Genomic DNA, 27,298 nt, shown 5'->3' with positions numbered 1-27,298 from the left:
TCCCTATGGCAACAAGGAGAAGAGAGCATGCCCTGGGTGGGAATTCCTTGATGATGGATGCTACTTTCCTGCGACAGCGCTCTGTGTAGATGTACTCAATGGTAGGACATATAAATTCTCATTTTTCCAAGACATCTATGTGTGCAGACATAAGTATACAGAGTAGCAAGCATCAAATCCAAAGGATAATGTTAATTATTGATCAGTAAACCACCCCACGCACCAATAGGATGACATCAATAAGACTATGAGCGGCATGAAGGAAATCTGGAAGTCGAACCTGACCAGAGGGCTTAAGAAGAGGATTCTCATAGCAGTCATAGAGTCCATTCTCACGTACGGATGTGAGATGTGGACACTCACCAAGACGATGCAAAAGTCTCTAGCTGGTTGCTATACACGAATGCTCCGGATGGCTCTTGACGTGAGTTGGCAACAGCACATGACAAACGTCGAGCTCTATAACAACCTACCGATGCTCACCACTAAAATCGAGGCGAGAAGACTGCAACTAGCGGGGCACTGTCTATGCCACCCCGAGCTACCTGCCAGCCTAGTCATCGTATGGGAGCCCAAGCACGGGAGGATGAACCCTGGGCACCCTCCCAAGACTATGGTCAACATGCTCCTAGAAGACAGCGGCGCAGCTAATGTAGATGAACTGAACATACTGATGAGGGAGAGGGAGGGTTGGAGAGTCCGTCATCATGCCCGACGCCAGCCCCTAGGCCTGAGTCGATGTAGTAGTAGTAATAGTAAAAGACTACCTGATTCCACATTAGCTTTCATCCAATTTTGGACTCTAACTTGTGGCCTAGTCTTATTTCTTTCTATTTCTAATTTAAATTAGTAGAATTATGGTCACTGGTCCCAAACTGCCTCTACACTTGCTCACCCACATTTCCCGGGGGGGGGGGGGGTCAAATGTAGGTGAAAGGCCCATTCCTTAGAAGATCTATTCTGCACTCTACACATAATTGAAGCAACTACTGGAGAAGCTTCACTCATTCATATGTTTTAGACATGTCCGAGTCTTGGAAAATACTGGAAAGAAGTATTTCAAACTTTCTCGATACTTTTTAAAGTAAATTTCAAGCCTAATCCTTTGACTGCTTTATTTGGTATTGTTGGAGGAAAGGATATTATTTTGGAGCTATCTGATTTGCATATTTTGGCTTTTATGTCTCTTATGGCCAGACGGACGCTCTTGCTTAAGTGGAAAGATGCAGCCCCTCCTATTCACGCCCAATGGTTACGTGATGTGATGTCATGTTTAAATTTAGAGAAGATTCGATGTTCAATCTCTGAATCTAATCAAGACTTCCAAACATTGTGGGGACCCTTTCTGGATTATTTTCAAAACCATTGATTTGCTGTTAAAGCACAGATGATGACGAACAATCTTTTTTCTTTTTTTCTATTAATCAGCTTCGGTCTTGGTAATGGGTTAGATTTTTTTTATATAAAAAATTATTATTTTTCAATGTTACGAACTAATTGGTTTGTACAAATATAGTGTAAGGAGTCTTTATATGCGATTTAGTTTAATGTATTGACATATTTTTTTCTGTACTCTGTATTCTTATATATAAATTAATAAAAATATTGGAAAAAGAAAAAGAAAGAAGCAATTATGAAGAAGGCACACTATGTCACATTTGGTATGCCAACAAAGACTCTCGCAAATTTCTACATTTGTACAGTGGAGAGCATTCTGACTGGCTGCATCACCATCTGGTATGAAGGCTCAAAGGTGCAAGGTTTAAAGAGGCTGCAGAAGAAGATAGACTCAGCCAGATCCATCACAGTACATGCCTCCCCACCGTCAATCACGTCTTCAAGAGCCAGTGCCCGAAGAAGGCAGCTTCCATCCTGAGGGACTATCACCATTCAGGAATTCCCTCTTCTCAAATCCAAGAGATTGTATGGGTGCTAGAAATCCAGAGTAACACATACAAAATGCTAGAGGAACTCAGTAGCTCGGGCGGTATCTATGGTGGGAAATAAGCAGTCGACATTTCAGGTCAAGATCTAATGAAGGGTCCCAGAATGAAACATTGACTGCTTATTCCCCTCCATAGGGGCTGCCTATCCTGTAGTTAGTGGGCTATGTATGTGTGTGGGCTTGTTTTGAGTTGTTATTTTCCTGTTTGTTGTGTTCATTGTGTGTATGCTATATTGGGGCCAAAATGCGTGACGATACTTGCTGTGATGATATTTATGAAATCATATTCAAGAAAGCCAGGTGCATCAAGTACAGACGCTGTCCACAGTCATAAATGAGAAGCAAAGTCCATGGCTTTGAAAGATACTGGTGAAATCAGTTCTCTCGCGGCGAGCCCTGGCAACGACTAAACCCAGTGCGGAGGCATGGCAGACTCCCATGTAGAGACAGAAATAGGAGATTATACATAGGAATTCCAACAGAACATCAGTGGCATGACTGAGCGACACCTCCAGATGGATGATTCTAAAAGCACGGACCCCACAATGAGCACTAATCGGGAGTCAACTTTAAATAGTCACAGGATGCGGAAAACCCGTTGCAGTCAAAATAAACTTGACAAGATTAAAGAGAAAGCAAAACGGGTTAATGCCTCTAGTTAAGACAACAATTAGTAAATACGGGTGCTTGAGAAACCCAAAAGCCCAACGCTGTACGGTTCACCATAGAAGTCTGCAGGGCTATTGACAGCTTCAATCAGTTGCTGCCACTGCAGGGCCGTCACTCTTCACAGTCCTGGAAGTTTACAACTACAAAGTGTTTCAGTTGCCAAAACTAAGATCGCAGCCTTTGGGTCCAAGGCTGAAGTGAGCAACGTGCAATTTCGGCATCAGTGTGAAACAATGACAAAGAAGACAATTTCAAAGTTAGGAAGCTCGGTCAAATAATGAGAGAGTGGCTTGTACAGTTTCTGCGGAAAATAGATTTTCAAGTAACGATGTAAGTAGAGCACTAATATGGAGATACAAGAGAGGCTGCAGATGCTGGACATCTGGACATGTCTGTGCATTATTAACACTGCCACAGAATATAGCATGTCAGGAGACTTAATCTTACAAATTCAGTCAGGAACCATTGAGCAAAATGCATGAATTGAAAACTACTCAGCTCTGACACAGTAGTGTAACACTTTACAGCGCCTCCTCTAAGACTGGTGTAATTTCTGCCTCTGTCTGTAAGGAGTTTGTATGTTCTCGCCAGGTGTGTTTCATCCAGGTGCTCCAGGTTCCCTCCCACACTCCAAGAGTTAATAATGAAAAGGACTTAAATATTGAAATAATTTGAACTCACACAAATAGGAAGTTGGACTCAGCATAAATGCTTGCAGAACTGAGAGATATTTGATTGAAATTGGTGACAAACTCATAAGCTTTAAGTAAATCAAAAGATTTCCTGTGGAACTGAACCAAGTCTGTACAGTAAACCACTTGATCATCTGGTTGTGTCAAGAGTTGGAGGCAACACAGACTTCAGGAAGTGGGATACCAAGTCTAAGCAAGGCTGACAAGGTCTCAGAAGCTTCTTTGAGTTCAGATCCAGAAACAGTTCAAAGAGCCACTCAACAGCATGGCATAACAAAAAGTTACTATATTTATAGCAGTAAGAGAAAGTGTGCTACAATTGAGTAAAATGTGAATACAGGTTTCCCCCACTAATCAAAGGTAGAGCGTCCCTATGAAACCGTTTGTAAGCCGAAATGGCGTAAAGTGAAGAAGCAATTACCATTAATTTATACGGAAAAAATTTTTGAGCGTTCCCAGACCCAAAAAATAACCTACCAAATCATACCAAATAGCACATAAAGCCTAAAATAACACTGACATAATAGTAAAAGCAGGAATGATATTGTAAATACACAGCCTATATAAAGTAGAAATAATGTATGTACAGTGTAATTTCACTTAACAGAATCGGGAAGATTTAGCAGAAACTGATTTGTAGAAAAAAAATTGGCACTTACATGCATGCGCACACACCTGCCCGTGCAAGGCTTCACGGTCATGGTAGTCTTTCCGGGGTAAACACAAGTTTAAAGCGGGCATCTATTTTTGTAAAAGCAAAAATCCTCTTTCGGTTAGCGAAAACAGGTACTAATATAGGTCTTTCGTAAAAGCGAAGTGGCGTAAAGCGAACGTTCGTAAAGGGGGGAACCCCTGTATTGATAAGTTGCTCTAACGGGAATGTGAAAGAACAGTCCATAAAAATGGCATTTATATCAATTGAAAAGTAAAAGGCAGTGGAGTATACAAACATACATAGATATACACTAAATGGACACCTTATAAGGTACAGGAGTGGAACCCAGTGTGGTCTTCAGCTGCTGAGGCTCAACCAATTCAAGGTTTGATGTGTTGTGCATTCAGAGATGCTCTTCTGCACACCACTGATGTAACACGTGGTAATGAGTTGCTGTCACCTTCTTGTCAGTTTGAACAAGTCTAGCTATTTTTCTCTAACCTCTCTCATTAAAAAAGCATATTTGCCACAGAACTGTCACTCACTGGTTGTTTCTTTTTGTTTTCCACACCATTCCCTGTAAACTCTAGAGACTTGTGCATGAAAATCCCAGGAGATCAGCAGTTTCTGAGGTACTCAAACCACCCAGTCTGGCACCAACTATCATTCCATGGTCAAGGTCACTTAAATCACATTTCTTTCCCATGCTGATGTTTGGTCTGAACAACAACATCTGAACCTCTTGACAATGCCTGCATGTTTTTATGCATTGAGTTGCTGCCACATGATTGGCTAATTAGATATTTGCATTAATGAGCAGGTATCAGGTGTACCTAATAAGGTGACAACTGAGTATATTTGGTATTTACGTCTGAGAAAAATCAAGAAACAGTGGAATGTAGAGATATACGTAGACATACATTTGTTTGAGCAGCTATATGTTTGAAAAGGGTAAGCTAATTTTGTATCAACGACTTTGATTGAAACATGCATTCTATAACAAGAATTGGAATAATTAAGAACATAAGACCACAAGATATAGGAACAGGATTAGGCCACTTGGACCATTGAGTCTGCTCTGCCATTTCATCATGGCTGATCCATTTCCACTCTCAGCCCCGATCTCCTGCCTTCTCCCCATATCCCTTCATGCCCTGACCCGTCAAGAATCTATCAACCTCTGCCTTAAATATACCCAATGACTTGGCCTCCACAGCCACCTGTGGCAAGGAATTTCACAGATTCACTACTCCTTGGCTAAAGAAATCCATCCTCACCTGTGTTCTAAAAGGACACCGCTCTATTCTGAGTCTGTCTCCTCTGGTCTCAGACATCCCAACCTCTCCACAACCACCCGATCGAGATCTTTCACCATCAATAACTTTCAATGAGGTCACCCCTCATTCTTCTGAATTCCAGTGGATACAGGCCCAGAGCAATCAAACGCTTCTCAAATGACAAGCTTTTCAATCCTGGAATCATTTTCGTGAACCTCCTTTGAACCCTCTCCAATGTCAGCACATCCTTTCTAAAGTAAGTTGCACAAACTGCTCAAAATACTCCAAGTGAGACCGCAACATTACATCCTTGCTTTTATATTCTAGTCCTCTCGAAATGAATGCACATCACATTTGCCTTCCTCATCACCACTCAACCCTTAGGGAATTAACATGCACATAGTTTAAGTATTTTGCCTTGTAAGTAAATAATCATGATTTATGAGGTACAGTATGTGAATCAGCAAAAATGTATTTAGTTAGATCAACTTTTCACTTGTCATGTGTACATAAAACTTACACTGAAACGCATCGTTCGTGTCAAATCAAATGAGCGAGGATTGTGCTGGGCACAGCCTGCAGGCGTCACCAACACTGCATGCCCACAACTTACAAACACTAACCAAGTGTCTTATTGGAATGTGGGAAGAAACCAAAACAACCCCTGTAGTCTCAGCAAGAACACACAAGTTCCTTACAACCGGCATCAGGAATCAAGTCCTGACTGGTGACCGCTGGCACTGTAAAACGAATACGCTAACCCACATGCTACCATGCCGCCCTATAGTAAAAACAAAAACTATAATGACCAAACAATACTCAAGACAAATGTAATAAAGCCAGCGTTATATTCATAAACACGAGGTGTTTGCAGATGCAGGAAATCCAGAGCAACGCATACAAAATGCTGGACAAACTCAACAGCTCAGGCAGGATCTGTGGAAATGAAAAAACAGTTGACAATTCAGGCTGAGTTCCCTCTTCAGGACTGAAAGGTAAGTGGAAGGTGTCAGAATAAAAAGATGGGAGAGGTAGGGGAAGGAGGATAGGTGAAGCCAGCTGGGTAGGAAAGATAAAGGGCTGGGCTGGAGAGGAAGGAATCTGATAGTGGTGGACCCTAGGAGGGGAGCTGGGGGAAGATGACAGACGGGTAAGAGGCCAGAGTGGGGATTAGAGGAAATGGCAAAAAGCAAGTGGACAACACATAGAATATCAAACATCAAATCAGAACTCCAATAGTATTCAGTTTAGTTGTTATTTGTCCATTTCAAGAAAATTTTTTCCAGAGTAGTAAGTAAACAAATTACCCAAAGACTTTTAGCCCTGTTTGTATATTATATACCACCAAGTCAAAGAAACAGCTATCTTCATCTTAATCCTGATTGTGAGATTGAATTCCTGGTTAGACCACACTTGGAATATTGTATTCAGTTTTGGTCACCTCATTATGAGAAGGATCTGGAAGCTTTAGAGAGGGTGCGGAGGAAATTTACTTGGATTCTGCCTGGCCTAGAGAGCATGTGTTATGATAGGTGGAGTGAGCTAGGGCTTTTCTCTTTGGAGCGAGGAGGATGAGAGGTATACAAGATGATAAGAGGCATAGATTGAGTGGATAGCCGGAGATTTTTTTCCCAGGATCAATACAAGGTGGCAATCTTAAGATGATTGGAGGAAAGTTTTGTGGGAATTTCAGAGGTACAGTGCCTATAAAAAGTATTCGTACCCCTTGGAAGTTTTCATGTTTTATTGTTTTACAACATTGCACGGTGGATTTAATTTGGGGTTTTTGACACTGATCAACAGAAAGAATACTCCTTCGTGACAATGTGTAAACAGATCTTTACAAAGTGATCTAAATTAATCAGAAATATAAAACAGAAAATAATTGGTTGCATAAGTATTCACCCCCTTTAATACGACAAACCAAATCATCACTGATGCAGCCAATTGGTTTTAGAAGTCACATAATTACAAACGTAGTTAAATAGTGATCACCGTGTACAGTCAAGGTGTTTCAATTCATTGTAGTAAAAATACACAGGTATCCGGAAGGTCCAACTGCTGGTTGGTCAGTATCATAGAACATAGAACATAGAATAGTACAGCACAGTACAGGCCCTTTGGCCCACAATGTTGTGCTGACCCTCAAACCCTGCCTCCCATATAAGCCCCCACCTTAGATTCCTCCATATACCTGTCTAGTAGTCTCTTAAGCTTCACTAGTGTATCTGCCTCCACCACTGACTCAGGCAGTGCATTCCATGCACCAACCACTCTCTGAGTAAAAAACCTTCCTCTAATATCCCCCTTGAACTTCCCACCCCTTACCTTAAAGCCATGTCCTCTTGTACTGAGCAGTGGTGCCCTGGGGAAGAGGCGCTGGCTGTCCACACTATCTATTCCTCTTATTATCTTGTATATCTCTATCATGTCTCCTTTCATCCTACTTCTCTCCAAAGAGTAAAGCCCTAGCTCCCTTAATCTCTGATCATAATGCATACTCTCTAAACCAGGCAGCATCCTGGTAAATCTCCTCTGTACCCTTTCCCATCAAAAACTACACCATGAAGACAAAAAAACACTCCAAGCAACTCCGCAAAAAGGTTATTGAAAAGCACCTGTTCGAAGATGGATACGAGAATATTTCCAAGTCACTCAATACCCCTTGGAGTACTGTTAAGTCAATCATCAAAAAATGGAAAGAATATGGCACGGCTTACATCTGTCTAGAACAGGCTGTCCTCAAAAACTGAGTGACCATGCAAGAAGGAGACTAGTGAGGTAGGCCACCAGGAGATCTATGACAGCTCTGGAGGTTTACTATGACTTCTGGAGGTTTACTATGAATAATATGACAGGTTTCGGTGGCTGAAATGGGAGAAACTGCACATATAACAACTGTTGCCCAGGTGCATCACCAGACGCACCTTTATGAGAGAAAAAGCAACTGTTGAAAAAACTGACACAAAATCTGGCTAGAGTTTGCCAAAATGCAAGTGGGAGACTCTGAAGTCAGTTGAAAAAGGTTTTACGGTCTTGTGAAACCAAAATTCTTTTTAGCCATCAGAGTAAATGCAATGTTTGGCGTAAGCCAAACACTGCGCATCATCAAAAACACATCAATCCTACCAAGAAATATGGTAGTGGCTGCATCATGCTGTGGGGATGCTTCACTGCAGTAGGCCCTAGAAGGTTTATGAAGGTAGAGGGTAAAATGAATGCAGCAAAATACATGGAAATCCTGGAGGAAAATCTGATGCAGTCTGCAAGAGAACTGCGACTTGGGAGAAGGTTTGTTTTCCAGCAAAACAATGACCCCCAAGCATAAAGCCAAAGCTACACAGGAATGGCTAAAAAACAAGGAAGTTAATGTCCTGGCCAAGTCAGAGTCCAGGCCTCAATCCAATTGAGAATTTGTGGCTGGTCTTGAAGAGGGCTGTTCACTCACAATCCCCATGCAATCTGACAGAGCTTGAGCAGTTTTTTAAAGAATGAGGAAAAATTGCAGTGTCCAGATGTGCAAAGCTGATAGCGACCTGTCCACACAGATTCAAGGCTGTAATTGCCGCCAAAGGTGCATACAGACTTGAAGGGGGTGAATATTTATGCAATCAATTATTTTTTGTTTTATATTTATAATTCATTTAGATCACTTTGTAGAGATCTGTTTTCACTTTGACACACAAGAGTCTTTTTGTCTGTTGATCAGTGCAAAAATTAAATCCACTGTGATTCAATGTTTTAAAACAAATAAAACATGAAAACTTCCGAGGGGCGGGGGAGTACTTTTTATATGCACTGTTTGTGAGAGTGGTGACTGCGTGGAACGTCCTGTGAGGGGTGGCTGTAGGGGCAGATATAATAGGAGTATTTAAGAAATCCTTAGACAGGCACATGAATGATAGAAAAATGGAGAGCTAAAAAAGGAGACGGGATGGATTGATCCTAGAGTAGGTAAAAAGGTCAGCACAACATTGTTGGCCAAAGGGCCTGTGCTGTCATATAATGTCCCATGCTCCATGAATTAGATAGTTGCTTGATATTTGTCCTGCAATTTCTCATCTTGCCTACAACAGAAATTGGGATGACTATGTCAAAAGTTAGCTTTTTGAGTTGTAACTTGTCTGAGTGTGGTTTAATGAACAGTTTTCCCCACAGACTAATGAGTCATCATGACTTGCTTGTTTTAATGTTTCCAACTGGAAGCCACTCTATAATACAGGAATTTTGATGTGTGTTTAATGACTGCAGGACTCATGAAATTTATAGAATTTGAAACTTAATATAAAGGAATCCCAATAATGATAAAGTGTAATCAATTAATAGAAATATGTTCATGACAATTACAACTTTGAATACTATAACCCTGATGACTATAAATGGTGATTACAGGAAGTAGAATTGTATTGTACTTCCATGTATTTTAAATATATTAGAGGAACAAAGTTAAATTTTTTAATGCACTTTTGTTTAACTTTGCAGTGCAGTCAAGATGATTTCTGGTGGTGTTCTTTCATTTAGAATTTTAACATTTGTTATTGTGGCAAATGGTGTATAAAGTTCCTTTCATGACAGTGTGACTTTACTCTCTCTGATTTTGTTCTTTTGCTGCCAGCTGCTGGTTAATGTGTCTCACGCAGCCTGTATTATCCATAAACTAAATTATTTAAGTTCAAGTTTATTGCCATTCAACTGTATACATGTATACTGCCAAATGAAACAACGTTCCTCTGGACCAAGGTGCACAATGCAGCACTTGTAACCCATACACATAACAGATAAAGTTAAAATTACAACAATTAATAAAATATATTCCAGAAGACTGACATTTAGCACAAGGTGCATTTAAGACACAAGTTAAAAAGTAAACAGTATAATGCTACTGGCCCTTCATAAGTGATGAGATCTGGGTGGCGTTAGGGATTTCTGCAGTCTCTCGGAGTGGGGAATGAAGCTGTTTTCTATCCTAACAGTCCTTATCCTAACATTACGGTACCTCCTGTCTGATGGCAGGGGGGTCAAAGAGATTATGGGATGGATAGGAGCAGGAGTTCTCAACCTGGGGTCCCTGGTTGATGTGCTTTTTGACAGATACAGTGATGTGCGATTTGTGCAAGCACGTTGACCACTGTTGGTATCTGCATTTTGGAAATCTATATATGGGAAAACTGGATTTACACTTAAGATCCAAGATTCAAGTTTATTTATTGCATGTAAATTGAAACATACAGTGAAATGCGTCGTTGTGGGGCAGCCCACAAGTGTTCGCTGCACACTCTGGTGCCAACGTGACATGGCCGCAATGCCTGGCAGAACAACACAATGCAACAACACACAAGAGATTCTGAAGATGCTGGAAACCCAACTTATTCTGAAGCTGATGTTCAACTTAATTTTGCCAACTAATGCTTCCTTTGTTCATCAATTAAAGTGACAAGGGAGACTGAAGCATCAAGGCGAATGCAGAAGTTTGGAGATCACTTGGATGCTTCAGCGCTCTGCAGTCTCCGAGAGGATTCTGGGAGACAGAGGCAGTGTGCGGGAACTTCATGGTGGGCAGGCTATGGAATGGGGCACAAGCTGACGTTTGACTCCATTTCACCGATTAAAGTGACAAGAGAGACTGAAGCATTGAGGTGAGTGCAGAGAGTGAGCGGTGGCTGCCTCACTTTTGGTCACTCTGCTACAGAGAGTGTTGTTCCAGGTTTCCGCATTTTGGGTGTGGACTTGGACTACGGATTTTCTTTCAGCCTTATAGTTTTTTATATTGTGTTTTTCATCCAATCTTTCTCGTTCTTTATGTGCAGGGAGGAGGGTATAGCAGTTGATTTGTCTGTTCCATTTTGTTCATTTTTTTGTGTGGGGTGGAGAGATCTAGGAATTGATGTGCCTGTTCTGATTTTGTTCATTTTTTGTGCAGGGAGGGGGATTTCAAGGGTTGATGATCATGCTGCCTTTCTTTTCTTTCTTGATTTCATGGCTAGCTGGAGAAGAAAAATTTCAAATTGTATACTTTGATAGCAAATGAACCTTTGAACCTTTGACATTGTCCATACACAGAGATGCTGGAAATCCAGAGTAACACACAGAAAATGCTGGAGAAACTCAACAGATCAGGCAGCATCTATAGTCAACGTTAACTGTTTATTCCTTTTCATAGATGCTGTCTGACCTTCTGAGTTCCCCAGCATTTTGTATGTGTTGACATTGTCTAATTCCTCGATTACATCCTAAATGCCTGAGAGGATTTTCTCTGCCATTGATGTTAGACGAACCAATCTGCAGTTTCCTATTTTCACACTTTTTTAAAATAAATGGGTTACATTTGCCAATTTCAAATCCACAAGAACCAACCATTTTGCATTTTACAGAATTTTAGAAGTATGCCTGTATAATTTTCTCATTTATTTCTCTAAGATATATAACAACAGGCATTAGGGATTTATTGCCTTTCAATTCTCATGATGGATCATTATGTGCCTTGTCGTATGATATAGGTGATCGTGGTCTTTCCATAACCATGATCACTCTTGGCAAATTTTTCTATAGAAGTGGTTTCCCATTGCCTTCATCTGGGTAGTGTCTTAACAAGGTGGGTGAAAGAACCAACAATGTTTTGATTCTTTCAAGTGAAGCTTTGATCGTAGAGAACACAGTTAACATAAAAATGACAGTCAGTTTTGTACACTAAAACTCAGAAATGATATATTGGCCTGAGAAGAATTACAGTGTAGAGTCGCCAAAATTATAAGAGGATCTAAAGATTCAGTTTAGTTACATGAACTTAAATTTCCTCCTATTTGGCTGCACATTTCATAGTTCACAGTTCAAGTTCAATCGTCATTCAACCATACATGAATCCCTATGAATAAAGCTGAATGAAACTACATTACTCCTTGGCTAAGGTGCAAAACACAGTATCCACAGTCATACAGAGCACAAGGCACATATGGCACACATAAGGTAACAAACACATATAAGATATCAGTAAAATACAATCACGCAAAAATATATTGTCCATGAATATTGATATTTCCATCTGCAGTTGAACACAATACAGCTTGTCTTCTGCCGAGCAAACACTAGGGGGCAGCAGCGACTCCAGCTTGTCACACCGTGTCTGGTGGATCGCATGACCTCTGACGCCTCTCTCCTGGGTAGCTGCAAAAAGGCAACACCATGGCTTGAGGCCTAGTCCTTGCTAAAACTAGTGCCACGTAGCCCCCCCCCCCCCCGCCACTGTCTGCCCCTGCCATTCGCCAATAAATCAGTGAAATCAGACATCACACATTAACAACATTCAGCAGGGACCTGCGATCGCTCGAAAAGCGACTAAGACAATCACTCGCTGTAGGGATCACACCTCCTTCACGCATGGACATCCCCCATGCCCCTCTGACACAGGAAGCAGTACAATCTGTGCCAAGTCCTGCTCCTTCAGTTCCTCCGCCATTGAGCAACTCACTGATGGGTAGACCTACAGTACCTTAAATTCATAATGTCCAGCAGGCTCCTGTAATTTTAAAAAATATGCTAAAAAAAAACAATGACACCGGTAGAAGCTGCTATGATCGTACGTGTCATCACCTTACTGGAAATTTGTAGGACAGGTTGGATGGATAGAGGGTGATATAACTAAGATACATATAGTAATTAGGTGATCTTTATTTTTGATTTCATAGTATGTGCCAACATTAGTATACACTTAGCACACCAAAATAGTGTGCAGTCCAATCTCAAGGCACTTAAAGATACAGCACAGTAACAAACCCCTCCGGCCCAACAAGTCCGTGCTGCCCAATTACATCTATGTGACCAGTTAACCTACTAACCTGTGCATCTTTGGGATGTGGAGGGAAACTGGAGAACTCGGAGGAAACCAGTACAGAAATGAGGAGAACATACAGAATCCTTGCAACCAGAGGTAGGAATTAGTGTAATTCTGAAGCTGCATTAGAATTACACTCAACCATTTCACCCCAGTACACGGATATCAAGCACTTGCTGTCAGTAATACAATCCTCCTTTACAGGACGTGCTGTCTGGAGCCTATTACAATCACCACAAAATCATTGACATTACATGAATTTTTAACTTTTCATGTTCAATTATCACTGCAAAAATACATCAAACTATTAAAGTTGGTGCAAAGTTTGTAAAAAAAAAATAATCTATTTTGTTTTAGATGGCAAATAGAGGATAATTATTGTTAAATATATTCTTTGGCCCTGTATGGTGTCTCTACCCTCAGATTAATAGAAATTCGTGATTTTACAATAATAAATATTTAAATAAGATATTTCTGTTCCCTACTCATATTATTTCTCTCCATGTAAAGAGTTTAAAAAGCTGTACAACACACACATTGATGCCTCCCTGCATGATTGTCCATCACAGAAAAAGCCCTCCCCACCACAGAGCACATTTACAAGGAGCACTGCTGCAAGAAAGCAGCATCTGTCATCAAAGATCTCTACCATCCATGTTGAAGGTTGGGGGGTGGTTGGGATAAACAGTCAAAGTGTAATTGGCAACTGGTTGTATTGAATGTAATTTGTTGGTGTTGCAATAAAAAATTAGTAATTAAAAAAAACATCTCCACCATCCAGACCACGCTCTCTTCTTGCTGCAGCCATTGGGCAGAAGGTACAGCACCCTTAGGTCCCACACCACCAGGTTCAGGAACAGTTGTTACCCTACAACCATCAGGGTCCTGAACCAGTGTGGATAACTTCACTCACCCAATTCCACCTCCAACCAACTCACTTTCAAGGACTCTACAACTCGTGTTCTCAATATTATGTATTTTTTAAGTTGCACATTTATCTTCTTTTGCACATTAGTTGTTTGTCAGTCTTTCTTTATGCACAGTTTTTCATAAATTCTATTGTGTTTAATTTATATCCCTGTATATACCTGGCGAGGGACGGACCCGGTTCGGGTCACTGCTCCACAACGTTTACTTGGCTCTGCATTGGACAGAGTCTGTGTCTTCATGTCTGTGGACAGACTCACTTTCGTAAACTTCAGTTCTGAATGCTATTTGCTTACTTTTATTGTTTGCATGGTTTTTTTTCCTCTGCACATCGCGTGCTTGATGGTTTTTTTCCTTTAATGGGTTGTTCTGGGTTTCTTTGTCTTGTGGCTGTCTGAACAGAGAGGAATCTCAAGGTTGTATAATGTATACATATTTTGACAATAAATGTACTTTGAACTTTGAACTCCAAAATGCCTGCAAGAAAATGAATCTCAAAGCAGTTTACGGTAACTTTTAGGTACTTTGATAATAAATTTAATTTGACTTTGACTTTGTGAGAAGTCCATCTCAGATTGGCAGCTCAACCAGAATTCTGACATCCCTGCTGTCAGAAAGAATGAATGTTAGGAAAAAGGAAGTGAACACCACAGAATCCACCAGAATCACGGTTGGAAGGTTTTAATTTTGGTGTAATCATCTAACATGTTTCTTCAGAGATCACCACAAAGTCTGGATCACTACATTCATCGCTGCACCAGGGTGTGAGCAGATTGGATTCTACCGTTCAGAACAGTCCCCAGACCATCCACAGATAAAGCTCAAAGTTCAAAGTAAATTGAAATTGAAATTGAAATATCTTTATTGTCACTGCATAGTACAATTTGTCATGCACCAATACAGCGAAAATTAGTTTGCAACTCTCATACTCAATGCTATAAAACAACAAATAAAATAAATAAACAATAAATAAAATCAAGTAACCAGCCAGTACCAGCGATGTCCAGCAGTACAAAAGCACAACTCAGATGCATGACGGCCATAAAACCAGTATTAAAGTAGCAATATAACAAATTTATGGATGATGCTTGATCGATTGGTTCAGAGCAATTATAGCTCTGGGGAAAAAGCTACTTTTCAGTCTGGAAGTGCGGGCATAGAAAATCTTATTACGTCTGCCAGATGGAAGATGTTCAAACAGATGGTTGCATGGGTGTGTATTGTCCTTACAGATGCTTGTAGTTTTCCTTAGGCAGCGAGAGCTGTAGGTGTCCTCCAGGGCTGGGCGCTTTATCAAATTTATTATCAAAGTACATATATGTTACTATATACGTGCAGAGATCCATTTTCTCGTGGACGTATTCAATAAATCTATTGAATAATAACCATAACAGAATCAATGAAAGACTTCCCAAATAGGACATTCAACCAGAGCGCAGAAGACAAAAAGACAAAATGATAATAACTAAGCAATAAATAACGAGAACATGAGATGAAGAGTCTGAGAAAGCCAGTCCATAGGTTGTGGGAACATTTCAATGATGGGGCAAGTGAAGTTGAGTGAAGTTATCCCCTCTGGTTCAAGAACCTGATGGTTGAGGGGTAATAACTATTCCTGAACCTGATGGTGTGAGTCCTGAGGCTCCTGTACGACTCCTGTGGTGGGGGTTCCTGATGATAGATGCTGCTTTCTTGCGACAGTATTTTATGTAGGTGTGATCAATGGTTGGGAGGGCTTTACCTGTGATGGACTGAGCTGTATCCACTACTTTTTGTGGGATTTTCTGTTCATAGGAATTAGTGTTTCTATACCAGGCTGTGATGCAGCCAGTCAATATACAATACTCTCCACTACACATCTATAGAAGTTTGCTATCTACAACATAAAGTTATCAGACTTTATTATTCATCCCCAAACTGTAATAATTCACAGCAAAACCCTTACAACTTAAAATCATTAGAATCAAGGTAATTTTCAATTCTAATAAGGGAAACATCAGGTTGTAATAAATCTGTTGTCTATTAGCCATCTTGCCAGATTTTCCATTCCACTGAATTCAATTAAAAGGGAAATTGAAATGGGTGGATAATCCAATGGAGTTGAAAATTCCCTTGCAATATTCTACAGGTTTCAGTGTCATTACGATTCAACAAGTTCCCGATACAACAAGAAGTATGTACATGAGGCGGGAGTATGTTTTACATTCAGACTGTGGGGAACAGACTCATGTCATGTGTATTTACTAATCCTTTCTCCTGGAGCTCCAGTAACCCAAGAATGAATCATCCAGTTTACTGTAATGTTACCACATGGTTATGGACTTCATTTTGCTCTATTCTGAGAAGTTCTATCGTAACAAATATGTGTAACGTACACAAAATGTTAGAGGACTGAGCAGGTCCAGAGAGCAACTATGCTATATGACAGCATCTGTGTGTTTTCTTCGCTCATGTTTTTCCACTTGAGCAATTTGTTCTTTTTCTTACACGTTGGGTGTTTGCCGTTTTCTTTGGATGGGTTCCATGCTGTTTCTTTTTTTCATGGCTATTTCTGGGAAGGCAAATTTCAGGGTTGTATACTGCAGACACACTTTGAAAAAAACTGTACTTTGAACCTTTTAACTTTGGAGAGGAATAAGCAGCTGCCGTTTCAGGTCAAGTCACTTGATCGGCACTGGAAAGGAAGGGGTAAGAAGCCAGAATAAGAAGGTGGTGGGGAGAAGAGGAGGAGTATGAGCTGACAGGTGAGGGGGAGGGTGGAAGGGTGGGGAGGGGGAATAAAGTGAGAAGCTGGGAGGTCATAGATGGAAGAACTAGAGGGCTGTTACTTTACATTCAGTGCTTCTAGGGCTATTTCATAGGAACAGTCAAGCACTACTGAGGCTCTGGAATCTCAGCAAGGATATTTTTCCCCTTGAGGAGTCTCAGTGAACGGACTGGATCTTATGGCATTATAGCAGTTCGCCAGACCATTACTCAGACTAGGTTTGTTTTAGCTTCAAATTAATTTAATCATTTAAAGTCATCAAAGGCACCCCACCATCGAGGCCATGCGCTCTTCTCACTACTAGCATCAGGAAGAGGTACTGGAGCCTTTTGCCCCAACACCACCAGGTTCAGGAACAGTTATTACCCCTCAAACATCAGGCTCCTGAACCAGTGTGGGTAACTTCACTCATCTCAACACTGAACTGATTCCACAAGCTGAGGACTTACATATACGTGTGTGTGTGCGTGTGTGTGTGTGTGTGCGTGTGTGTGTGTGTGTCTGTATCTGTGTGTGTGTGTGTGTGTGTGTGTGTGTGTGTGTGTGTGTGTGTGTGTGTGTATGTGTGTGTGTATGTATGTGTGTGTGTGTGTGTGTGTGTGCGCGCGCGCGCACACAATATTGTACTGTACTGCTACCACATAGTACATGGTGGCAGTTTTGACTTTGACTTTAAATCTCAGCTATTAGTGTTTCAGAACTTTAAACCCATCAGCCTCTGGATGCAACAGGTTAAAATTCATGTCTCTAGATCAATATTACTGTATACGTCTCCTGTTGCTAGATCAATAACATAATGATTATGCTACCTAACCTTACCCAGCAGCCCACTAGCCGTCAAGTTCATCTCCAGAGTAACAATGACTATGCTTCACAACATAAATGGATCTGAGTCTTCAGGATGATTGATGAGGTAAAAGTTACTTCATGAATGCAGGGTTTTCCTTCTTCTTTGCCTGATGAAAGATGCTTCTAAATGATTGTGGAATATCTCTGCTTTAAATTAGTAATCATGATGCTGAGATATATCCCAGGATGTGCTGGGACACATCATCAGTGATGCAACCTGGGGTCATTGGGTGTTTTGAGTCTCTCTCATCCAAGCAACCCAGCCAGAATTGACCAGGCCCTGGCTCGTGTCCCAGGTGCATTGGTCCACGGGTCACACCTCTTGATCCATTGCTACCTGGAGGTTCGCTCAGCTGCCTCTGTATCGGTCCTGATGGTTCTTCTCTTTACAGACCCCATAATGCTAAGGAGAGAGTAGGTTCTGTACAGCGAAAAGCCAGCAAAACCTCTACACCCCACCTGTATCGGCTCGCCTTGTGCCCTCCACTACTGTCTCTAGCATTACTCTACCAGCTCCTGGTATTTGGCTTTCTTAAGCTCAAATTCCTCCTCAATCCTGTCTTCCCAAGGAACCGTCAGTTCTACCATGACCACCTTCTTCAAGGTTTCTGACAGAATGACCACGTCAGGCCTCGGGGATGATAATGTGATGAAGACAGCTCGCCAAAATCAACTTACAGCTGCCAATCAGTCGCCATGGCTATAATTATGAATAAAATTTGCTAACCCAAGGTAAACCAATCAGTGTGTGTGTGTGTGTGCGTGTGTGTGTAATGTGTAGGTGTAGTATATGATGTGAGTAGTGTGTAGTGTATGGAGTGTGCACGTAGCATGCGTGTGTGTGTGTAGTGTGTGTACACGTGTAGGTGTAACGTGCAGTGTGTACAGTATAGTGTATGATGTATGTGTAGTGTGGTGTGTGTGTGTGTGTGTGTGTGTGTGTGTGTGTAATGTGTAGGTGTAGTATATGATGTGTGTATGTGTGTGTGTGTGTGTGTGTGTGTGTGTTTAGTGTGTGTGTACGTGTAGGTGTAATGTGCGGTGTGTAGTTTCTAGAATCCAGCCATCAGTGAGTTCAGCATCCTCATCTTGCGTCCACGTTCGTCGTAATTGCCAAGTCCTGGGGTCGAAGCCCGAAGGTCAATCATAAGTCTGGATATGGAGGGCTAAATGAGGGAGCTCTTTGCCTGCGCCCAATATCTGTGAATCTGTAAGTCCCCTGGAAGCTGGAGGTGGTCTGTCCTGGGATTGGCGGACTGTGTGTGTGTGTGTGCGCGCGCGCGCACGCACGCACATTTGCCAGGAAGAATGGGACTTGTTTTGTTGTTGTTGTTTTGTTGCTTGTTGTATTCTGTTCTGTGTTGTGCTGCAGAGAATTGTGGGCATGCTACGTTGGCACTGGAGTGTGTGGCAACGCTTGTGGGCTGTCCCTAGAGCATCCTCAGATCCTGCTGGTTGTTAATGTAAACGGCATATTTCACTGTGTGTTTCAATGTAATGTACATGTGATAAATAAATAAATCTGAATCTGAGAGACAGATAAACTTTGATCTTTTAACACCAATAAGCTCTTGTTAATCAAATAAAGATCAAAACAGAAAGTACAGACCAGCATCACTTCACCACAATCATGGGGTTGGAATTTGACGACTTGCTGGCATTTCAAAAGAGTTATGGCACAACACCATAAGTATTTCTTTAAAAGAAAACAGGATTTGCAAAGTCAAAAAAATTGTCATTTTACCCACACGTTCAGGAATGCCTCATTGCATTACTTTCTATCACATTCAACCAAACTTAGGAAAACAGAAGACAGCTATTAAGATTCTAAATTTATATTAAAAATCAATATAGACTGGAATTTTAAATATTACTGTTTCCCTTCAACAGCTTATTACATGAGCCATAAAGGATTAAGAAGGAATCTATCTCTAAAACAAAAATTAAAATTCAAAATGGAGGATAAAAGAAATTTCTTTGACCTTTCTGTGTGGTATTTTACTGTTGGCACAGCCTACATGCCTTTCGATTTTTCTCCTCGTCTGGCCAAGTCCATTACATGAAATAAGTACAGCTGCAGACTCTGTAGTGCTCAGGTATTGCCAAATGCAATTTTTGTGACCTGCCTACAGCACATTTTAATGACTGGAAAGAAAATGCCTTGTGGATAGAAATTACATCTTTATTTTCAGAGATGGATTGGTAGAATTTATGCATCACGCATAAGGTGGCAGCGTGACGGCAGCGCGTGCGGCCACTTCGGTGGCGATGTCTGTAATCTGTCAAGTAGGGGACCGTGCACAATTCTGATTTGCTGGAGACGGATGTGAGAGTACGGAGGAACATCTGGAAAACTTCTGAAATGCCTGCTTTGCTGCCGCTGCTACTGTGTGGTAACCGGAATCTCTGGAGCAGAAGGCCCCAAAATACTTGGCTTTACTTGTTTCAGCGGCTGGGGCGAGGTCGAAGGTGCTCGGCAGAGGATGGCGCTCGAGAGGCTGTATCGGAGGGGCTGGTCAGAGGCTCGAAGTTTTCGGACGGATGGACTCAGTGTCGGCTGTGGTCGGCTGCTTCCACGCCATCGGCAAGTTGACAGTGCCTGGAGGTTTATGGCAGGGAGTTTCTCCCTTTTGACGCCGCTATCGGGGACTCGGGAGTCGATCAACTCAGGGACTTCTGAGACTTTTTTTTTACCATGCCCATGGTTTGTTCTTCATCAAATTATGGTATCACTTTGCACTGCTGTAACTATATATTATAATTATGTGGTTCTGTCAGTGTCTGTCTTTGGTTTGTCCTGTTTTCTGTGATATCACTCTGGAGAAACATTGTATCATTTCTTAATGCATGTATGCATTTCTAAATGACAATAAAAGAGGACTGAGTATTCTCATAATCTAAAAAGAAATCTAACCAGGTTAACCTTTCCAGCAGAAGCAAAATATCTTTTCAGCGGCACACTTATCTGCGCAAACACTCTGTGTAAACAATCTTGGTCAGCTTTCAGCTAGATGGGCTGAAGCCCGTTCACTAGCAGCTCTGAAGTACTGTATGTAGCTCATTGTTTTGTTGAGAAATTTTCCATCCAACGTGGCAGGTTGGGTCTACATCTCCTGTGATAGATCGGCCAGCTGAGTGGTGTTACAATAACAACCAAGTTCTCAGCAGCAGTATAACTGAGGAACTGATTGTGGATTTCAGGAAGTGAAGTCGAGGGAATGCACACCAGTCGTCATCAAGGCAGCAGACGTGGAAAAGATGAGCAATTTCAAGTTCCTGGCTGTCAACATCTCAGAAAATCTATCTTGGACTCAAACTATTAATGAAATTACAAAGGAAGCACAACAGCAGATATATTTCATTCGTAGTTTGCTATGTCTCAAAGACTCCAGCAAATTCCTACAGATTTACCAAAGTGGGTATCTTGACTCAATGCAAAACCATCTAGTATAGAGGGGCCACTGCACAGGATCAGGAAAAGCTGCAGAGGGTTGTAAACTCAACCAGTCTCTTCATGGGCACGATCAGAAACATCTTCAAAAGACAATGCCACTTGAAGTCAGCATCCACCATTAAGGGCCCCCATCACCCAGGGCATGCCCTCTTCTCATTGCAACCATTGGAAAGGTGATACTGAAGCCCGAAGATACACACTCACCGATTCAGGAACAGCTTCTTCCCATTTGCCATCAGATTTCTGAATGGACGATGAAATCATGAACTCTACCTCACTATTTTCTTTCTTTTTTACACAAGTTAATAAATTTACTAATAAATAAAGATACTTACTATAATTTATAATATATTTACATATTGCACTGTACTGCTGCCGCAAACCAACAAATTTCACAACGTACTGTATGTCAGTGATAATAGACCTGACTCTGAATGCAAACACAGCCGGAATATTAAACCACAGAGATCAACAAGAACAACCCGTCGTACATTCTGTCATTTTGTTCCTATATGATGTTTGCTAGTTTATCCATTTTCTGGCAATGCAAACTAAAATAACAATATAGAGCTGCTATCTATACAGACTTTTGCAAAATAAACTTACAAAGTAACTGTCACACTATATCCCACATGGTTGGTAATAAATCAATTAAAACTATTGGAGTAACATGGGTTCGTTCATTCTGTGTCATGTCGTATGATGTGGCCGATCACAGTCTTTCCATGACCATGATTGTTCTTGGCAAGTTTTTTCAGAGAAGTGGTCTGCCATTACCTTCTTCTGGGCAGTGTCTTTGCAAGACGGATGACCCCAGCCATTATCAGTACTCTTCAGAGATTGTCTGCCTGGCGTCAGTGGTCACAAACCAGCTGCTCATACGACCATCCACCACCTGCTCCCATGGCTTCACATGACCCTGACTGGGGGCTAAGTAGGTGCCACACCTTGCCCAAGGGTGACCTGCAGGCTAGCAGATTCTTTTGGGAGCGATGTATCTCCACCCCACCACCCAAGTAACATGTGAATCTACAGGGGTCATCTATTCTGTCCAGTGCTCCCAATGCAGCCTACTCTACATTGCTGATACCATTATAAATTGGGGGCCCACTTCATTGAGCACCTCTGCTCCATCTGTCAAAAGCAGAACTCCCCGGTAGCCAAACTTGTTAATTCCCATTCCCATTTCTGTTCTGACATGTCAGACAGTGGCTTCTCTTGTGCCATGATGAGGCCATCCTCAAGGTGTAGGAGCAACACCTTATATTCTGTCTGGGTACCTTCAACCTCGTGGCATGAATATTGATTTCTTCTTCTGATAAAAAAAATTCCTCCCTCTCTCCTCTTCTTCAAGGACCAGGCATGATTAGATGGCAGAGCAGACTCGATGGGCCAGATGGCCTAATTCTGCTCCTGTGTCTTCTGGTCTTCTATTCTCCTCTCTGGCTTCTTGCCTCTTCTCACTTGCCTATCACATCCCCCTGGGTCCCTTCCTCCTACCCTTTCTCCTATGGTCCACCCTCCTCTCCTATCAGGTTCCTTTCTCTCCAGCCTTTTACCTATCCTACCCACCTGGCTTCACCTGCTAGCTCCTTCCCCTCCCCCAGCTTTTCACTTTGGTATCTTCACCTTCCTTCCCAGACCTGAAGAAGGGTCTTGGCCCAAAATGCCAACTGTTTACTCATTTCCATAGATGCTGCCTGACCTGCTGAGTTCCTGCAGTGTTTTGTGTGTTGCTCTGGAAAGTGAACATTTATCCTAAGTTGCTGGTCACTGATAGTACTTTCCAGTGCAGTCAATTCGGAAGTGGAATAAATTCTGGAAAATCACATTTATTTATCCATACTTTGAGAGCAGACGGCTGATTAATGTGCAAAGGGAAATCTCAGAAGATGTGACTTGAATGTGGAATGAAATAAAAAAGGAAATTTGCATATAGCAAAGTTCTACTGTAAAATTGCTTAGGTCATTGAAAAGAATTTCCTCATATTAGATAGTGCAACTTGGCTCTTAAATTGTTAAAGCAAAGAAATTCATAAAGAAATGTCAAGATATGGTAATGAACTGAGAGCTTGGATACATGGAATTATGATGTAGTGGCCATTACAGAGACTTGGCTGGCACCAGGGCAGGAATGGATTCTCAATATTCCTGGATTTCAGTGCTTTAAAAGGGATGGGGGTGGGGGGGAAGGGGAGGAGGGGTGACATTACTGGTCAGGGATACTATTACAGCTATAGAAAGAGTGGGTAATGTAGCAGGATCCTCTTTTGAGTCAATATGGGTGGATGTCAGGAACAGGAAGGGAGCAGTTACTCTATTGGGAGTATTCTATAAGCTCCCTGGTAGCAGCAGAGATACAGGGGAGCAGATTGGGAGGCAGATTTTGGAAAGGTGCAAAAATAACAGGGTTGTTATCATGGGTGACTGTAACTTCCCTAATATTGATTGGCACCTGATTAGTTCCAACGGTTTAGATGTGGCAGAGCTTGTTAAGTGTGTCCAGGACGGATTCCTGTCACAGTATGTTGACAGGCCGACTAGGGGGAATGCCATACTAGATCTAGTATTAGGTAACGAACCAGGTCAGGTCACAGGTCTCTCAGTGGGTGAGCATGTGGGGGACAGTGACCACCGCTCCCTGGCCTTTAGTATTATCATGGAAAAGGATAGAATCAGAGAGGACAGGAAAATTTTTAATTGGGGAAGGGAAAATTATGAGGCTATAAGGCTAGAACTTGCAGGTGTGAATTGGGATGATGTTTTTTCAGGGGGTGTGGGCACGTGGCCAAGTGGTTAAGGCGTTGGACTAGTGACCTGGAGGTCGTGAGTTTGAGCCCCAACCGAGGCAACGTGTTGTGTCCTTGAGCAAGGCGCTTAATCACACATTGCTCTGCGACGACACTAGTGCCGAGCTGTATGGGTCCTAATGCCCTTCCCTTGGACAACGTTGGTGTCATGGAGAGGGGAGACTTGCAGCATGGGCAACTGCTGGTCTTCCAGACAACCTTGCCCAGGCCTGCGTCCTGGAGAGTGGAGACTTTCCAGGCGCAGATCCATGATCTCACAAGACTAACGAATGCCTTTTGCAGGGAAATGTATTATGGACATGTGGTCGATGTTTAGGGAACTCTTGCAGGATTTTAGGGATAAACTTGTCCCAGTGAGGAAGATAAAGAATGGTAGGGTGAAGGAACCATGGGTGACAAGTGAGGTGGAAAATCTAGTCAGGTGGAAGAAAGCAGCATACATGAGGTTTAGGAAGCAAGAATCAGATGGGTCTATTGAGGAATATAGGGTAGCAAGAAAGGAGCTTAAGAAGCAGCTGAGGAGAGCAAGAAGGGGGCATGAGAAGGCCTTGGCGAGTAGGGTAAAGGAAAACCCCAAGGCATACTTCAACTATGTGAAGAACAAAAGGATGACAGAAGTGAAGGTAGGACCGATTAGAGATAAAGGTGGGAAGATGTGTCTGGAGGTTGTGGAAGTGAGTGAGGTCCTCAATGAATACTTCTCTTCAGTATTCACTAATGAGAGGGAACTTGATGACGGTGAGGACAATATGAGTGAGGTTGATGTTCTGACACATGTTGCTATTAAGGGAGAGGAGGTGTTGGAGTTGTTAAAATACATTAGGACAGATGAGGCCCCAGGACCTGACAGAATATTCCCCAGGCTGCTCCATAAGGGGAGGGAAGAGATTGCTGAGCCTTTAGCTAGGGTCTTTATGTTCTCATTGTCCACGGGAATGGTACCGGAGGATTGGAGGCAGGCAAATGTTGTCCCCTTGTTCAAAAGAGCTAGTAGGGTTAGTCCGGGTAATTATAGACCAGTGAGCCTTACATCTGTGGTGGGAAAGCTGTTGCAAAAGATTCTTAGAGATAGGATCTATAGGCATTTAGAGAATCATGGTCTGATCAAGGACAGTCAGCATGGCTTTGTGAAGGGCAGATCATGTCTAACAAGCCTGATAGAGTTCTTCGAGGAGGTGACCAGGCATATAGATGAGGGTAGTGCAGTGGATGTGATCTACACATGGATTTTAGTAAGGCATTTGACAAGATTCCACATGGTAGGCTTATTCAGAAAGTTAGAAGGCATGGGATCCAGGGAAGTTTGGCCAGGTGGATTCAGAATTGGCTTGCCTGCAGAAGGCAGAGGGTCGTGGTGTAGGGAGTACATTCAAACTGGAGGGTTGTGACTAGTGGTGTCTCACAAGGATCGGTTCTGGGACCTCTACTTTTCGTGGTTTTTATTAACGACCTGGATGTGGGGGTAGAAGGGTGGGTTGGCAAGTTTGCAGATGACACAAAGGTTGGTGGTGTTGTAGGTAGTGTAGAGGATTGTCATAGATTGCAGAGAGACATTGATAGGATGCAGGAGTGGGCTGAGAAGTGGCAGATGGAGTTCAACCTGGAGAAGTGTGAGGTGGTACACTTTGGAAGGACAAACTCCAAGGCAGAGTACAAAGTAAATGGCAGGATACTTAGTAGTGTGGAGGAGCAGAGCGATCTGGGGGTACATGTCCACAGATTCCTGAAAGTTGCCTCACAGGTAGATAGGGTAGTTAAGAAAGTTTATGGGGTGTTAGCTTCCATAAGTCGAGGGATAGAGTTTAAGAGTCGCGAGGTAATGATGCAGCTCTATAAAATTCTGGTTAGGCCACACTTGGAGTACTGTGTCCAGTTCTGGTCACCTCACTATAGGAAGGATGTGGAAGCATTGGAAAGGGTACAGAGGAGATTTACCAGGATGCTGCCTGGTTTAGAGAATATGCATTATGATCAGAGATTAAGGGAGCTAGGGCTTTACTCTTTGGAGAGGAGGAGGATGACAGGAGACATGATAGAGGTGTACAAGATAATAAGAGGAATAGATAGAGTGGATAGCCAGCGCCTCCTCCCCAGGACACCACTGCTCAGTACAAGAGGACATGGCTTTAAGGTAAGGGGTGGGAAGTTCAAGGGGGATATTAGAGGAAGGTTTTTTACTCAGAGAGTGGTTGGTGCGTGGAATGCACTGCCTGAGTCAGTGGTGGAGGCAGATACACTAGTGAAGTTTAAGAGACTACTAGACAGGTATATGGAGGAATTTAAGGTTGGGGGGTTATATGGAAGGCAGGGTTTAAGGGTTGGCACAACAATGTGGGCCGAAGGGCCTGTACTGTACTGTGCTGTACTATTCTATGTTCTATGTAAGTTTTTTACACAGAGGGTTGTGGGTGCCTTGAATGACTTGCCAGGGATGATGGTGGAGGCTAAAACATTAGGGGTATTTAAGAGCCTCTTGGACAGGCACATGGATGAAAGAAAAATAGAGGGTTACAGGGTAGTGTGGGTTTAGTACTTCTTTTTTTGAGGAAAATATGGGTCGGCACAACATCGAGGGCCAAAGGGCCTGTACTGTGCTGTAGTATTCTAGTGTTCTAATATTACATCCTGGTAGTATTAAGACTTCCCTTTAACTGAATAAGTTACATAATTTCAGAAAGAATTATTTCAGAGAGGTTTGCAAGTAGAATGTATTGAAGAGGATTTATTTCTTTTTTTTTACACAATATTCGGAATTCATCATTTGATCATTACCAACTTTTCTATTTATTTCAGAACTGATCAGTTTTAAGTTAAGATCGTTCACATCTAACAGTAGCTCATGTTTATTCTTTCTCCACCTCATGATACCTATAGGAGCCAAGCATCTGTTCTCCATCTGCTTTGTACTCTGTGTTGCCCGTTTACTACGTTTATTATGCCAACTAGTCACATGAGAGGCGATGTGGTAAAGGCAAAGGGAATAAGTTACATATTCATGCTTTCTTCGTGGCAGTTTGCAATTGTGGATGTCATATCTTTTGTTGACTGCTCAATTACGCATGACTTACAGGTGGTTAAGCTTCAAATTTCATCGGTTTACGATTGTATGTTTGCTAATTGCTAACAAAGGATCGAATACACATCTTCAACTTTTGGAACATTCTTTATAGGAGCTGAGGGTGCATCATACAAGTATAACAAATCCATGGAGGGTCACCAACAGCGGCAATTTGGTTTGGTTAGAATTGGCCTCTACAGTACCTGGTCAATCACTGTTGTTTTCTGCAACTCAGTTCCAGGATGCTTTATTTCTTTTTCTACTGCCTCTTGTCTCTCTAGTTAAATTCCATCAGAGAGACCAGCTGTAATTCATTTCTTTCTCCTGGATGACCTCAACCTCCACCCTATGACAAAGAAATTCCTTT

General features: G+C 42.1%; 1 protein-coding gene across 1 annotated transcript in view; it reads right to left on the bottom strand.

Annotated features, from left to right (window-relative positions):
* The window catches only part of LOC140212421 (RNA-binding motif, single-stranded-interacting protein 3), a 1,294,896-nt gene that overhangs the window by 886,553 nt on the left and 381,045 nt on the right, over positions 1-27,298 (bottom strand). The window lies entirely within an intron of this gene.

The sequence above is a fragment of the Mobula birostris genome, chromosome 19 (assembly GCF_030028105.1).
Source record: "Mobula birostris isolate sMobBir1 chromosome 19, sMobBir1.hap1, whole genome shotgun sequence".
NCBI classification, from domain to species: domain Eukaryota; kingdom Metazoa; phylum Chordata; class Chondrichthyes; order Myliobatiformes; family Myliobatidae; genus Mobula; species Mobula birostris.
The sequence above is the reverse complement of the archived record's forward strand: the minus strand, read 5'-3'. Positions and strand labels throughout refer to the sequence as shown.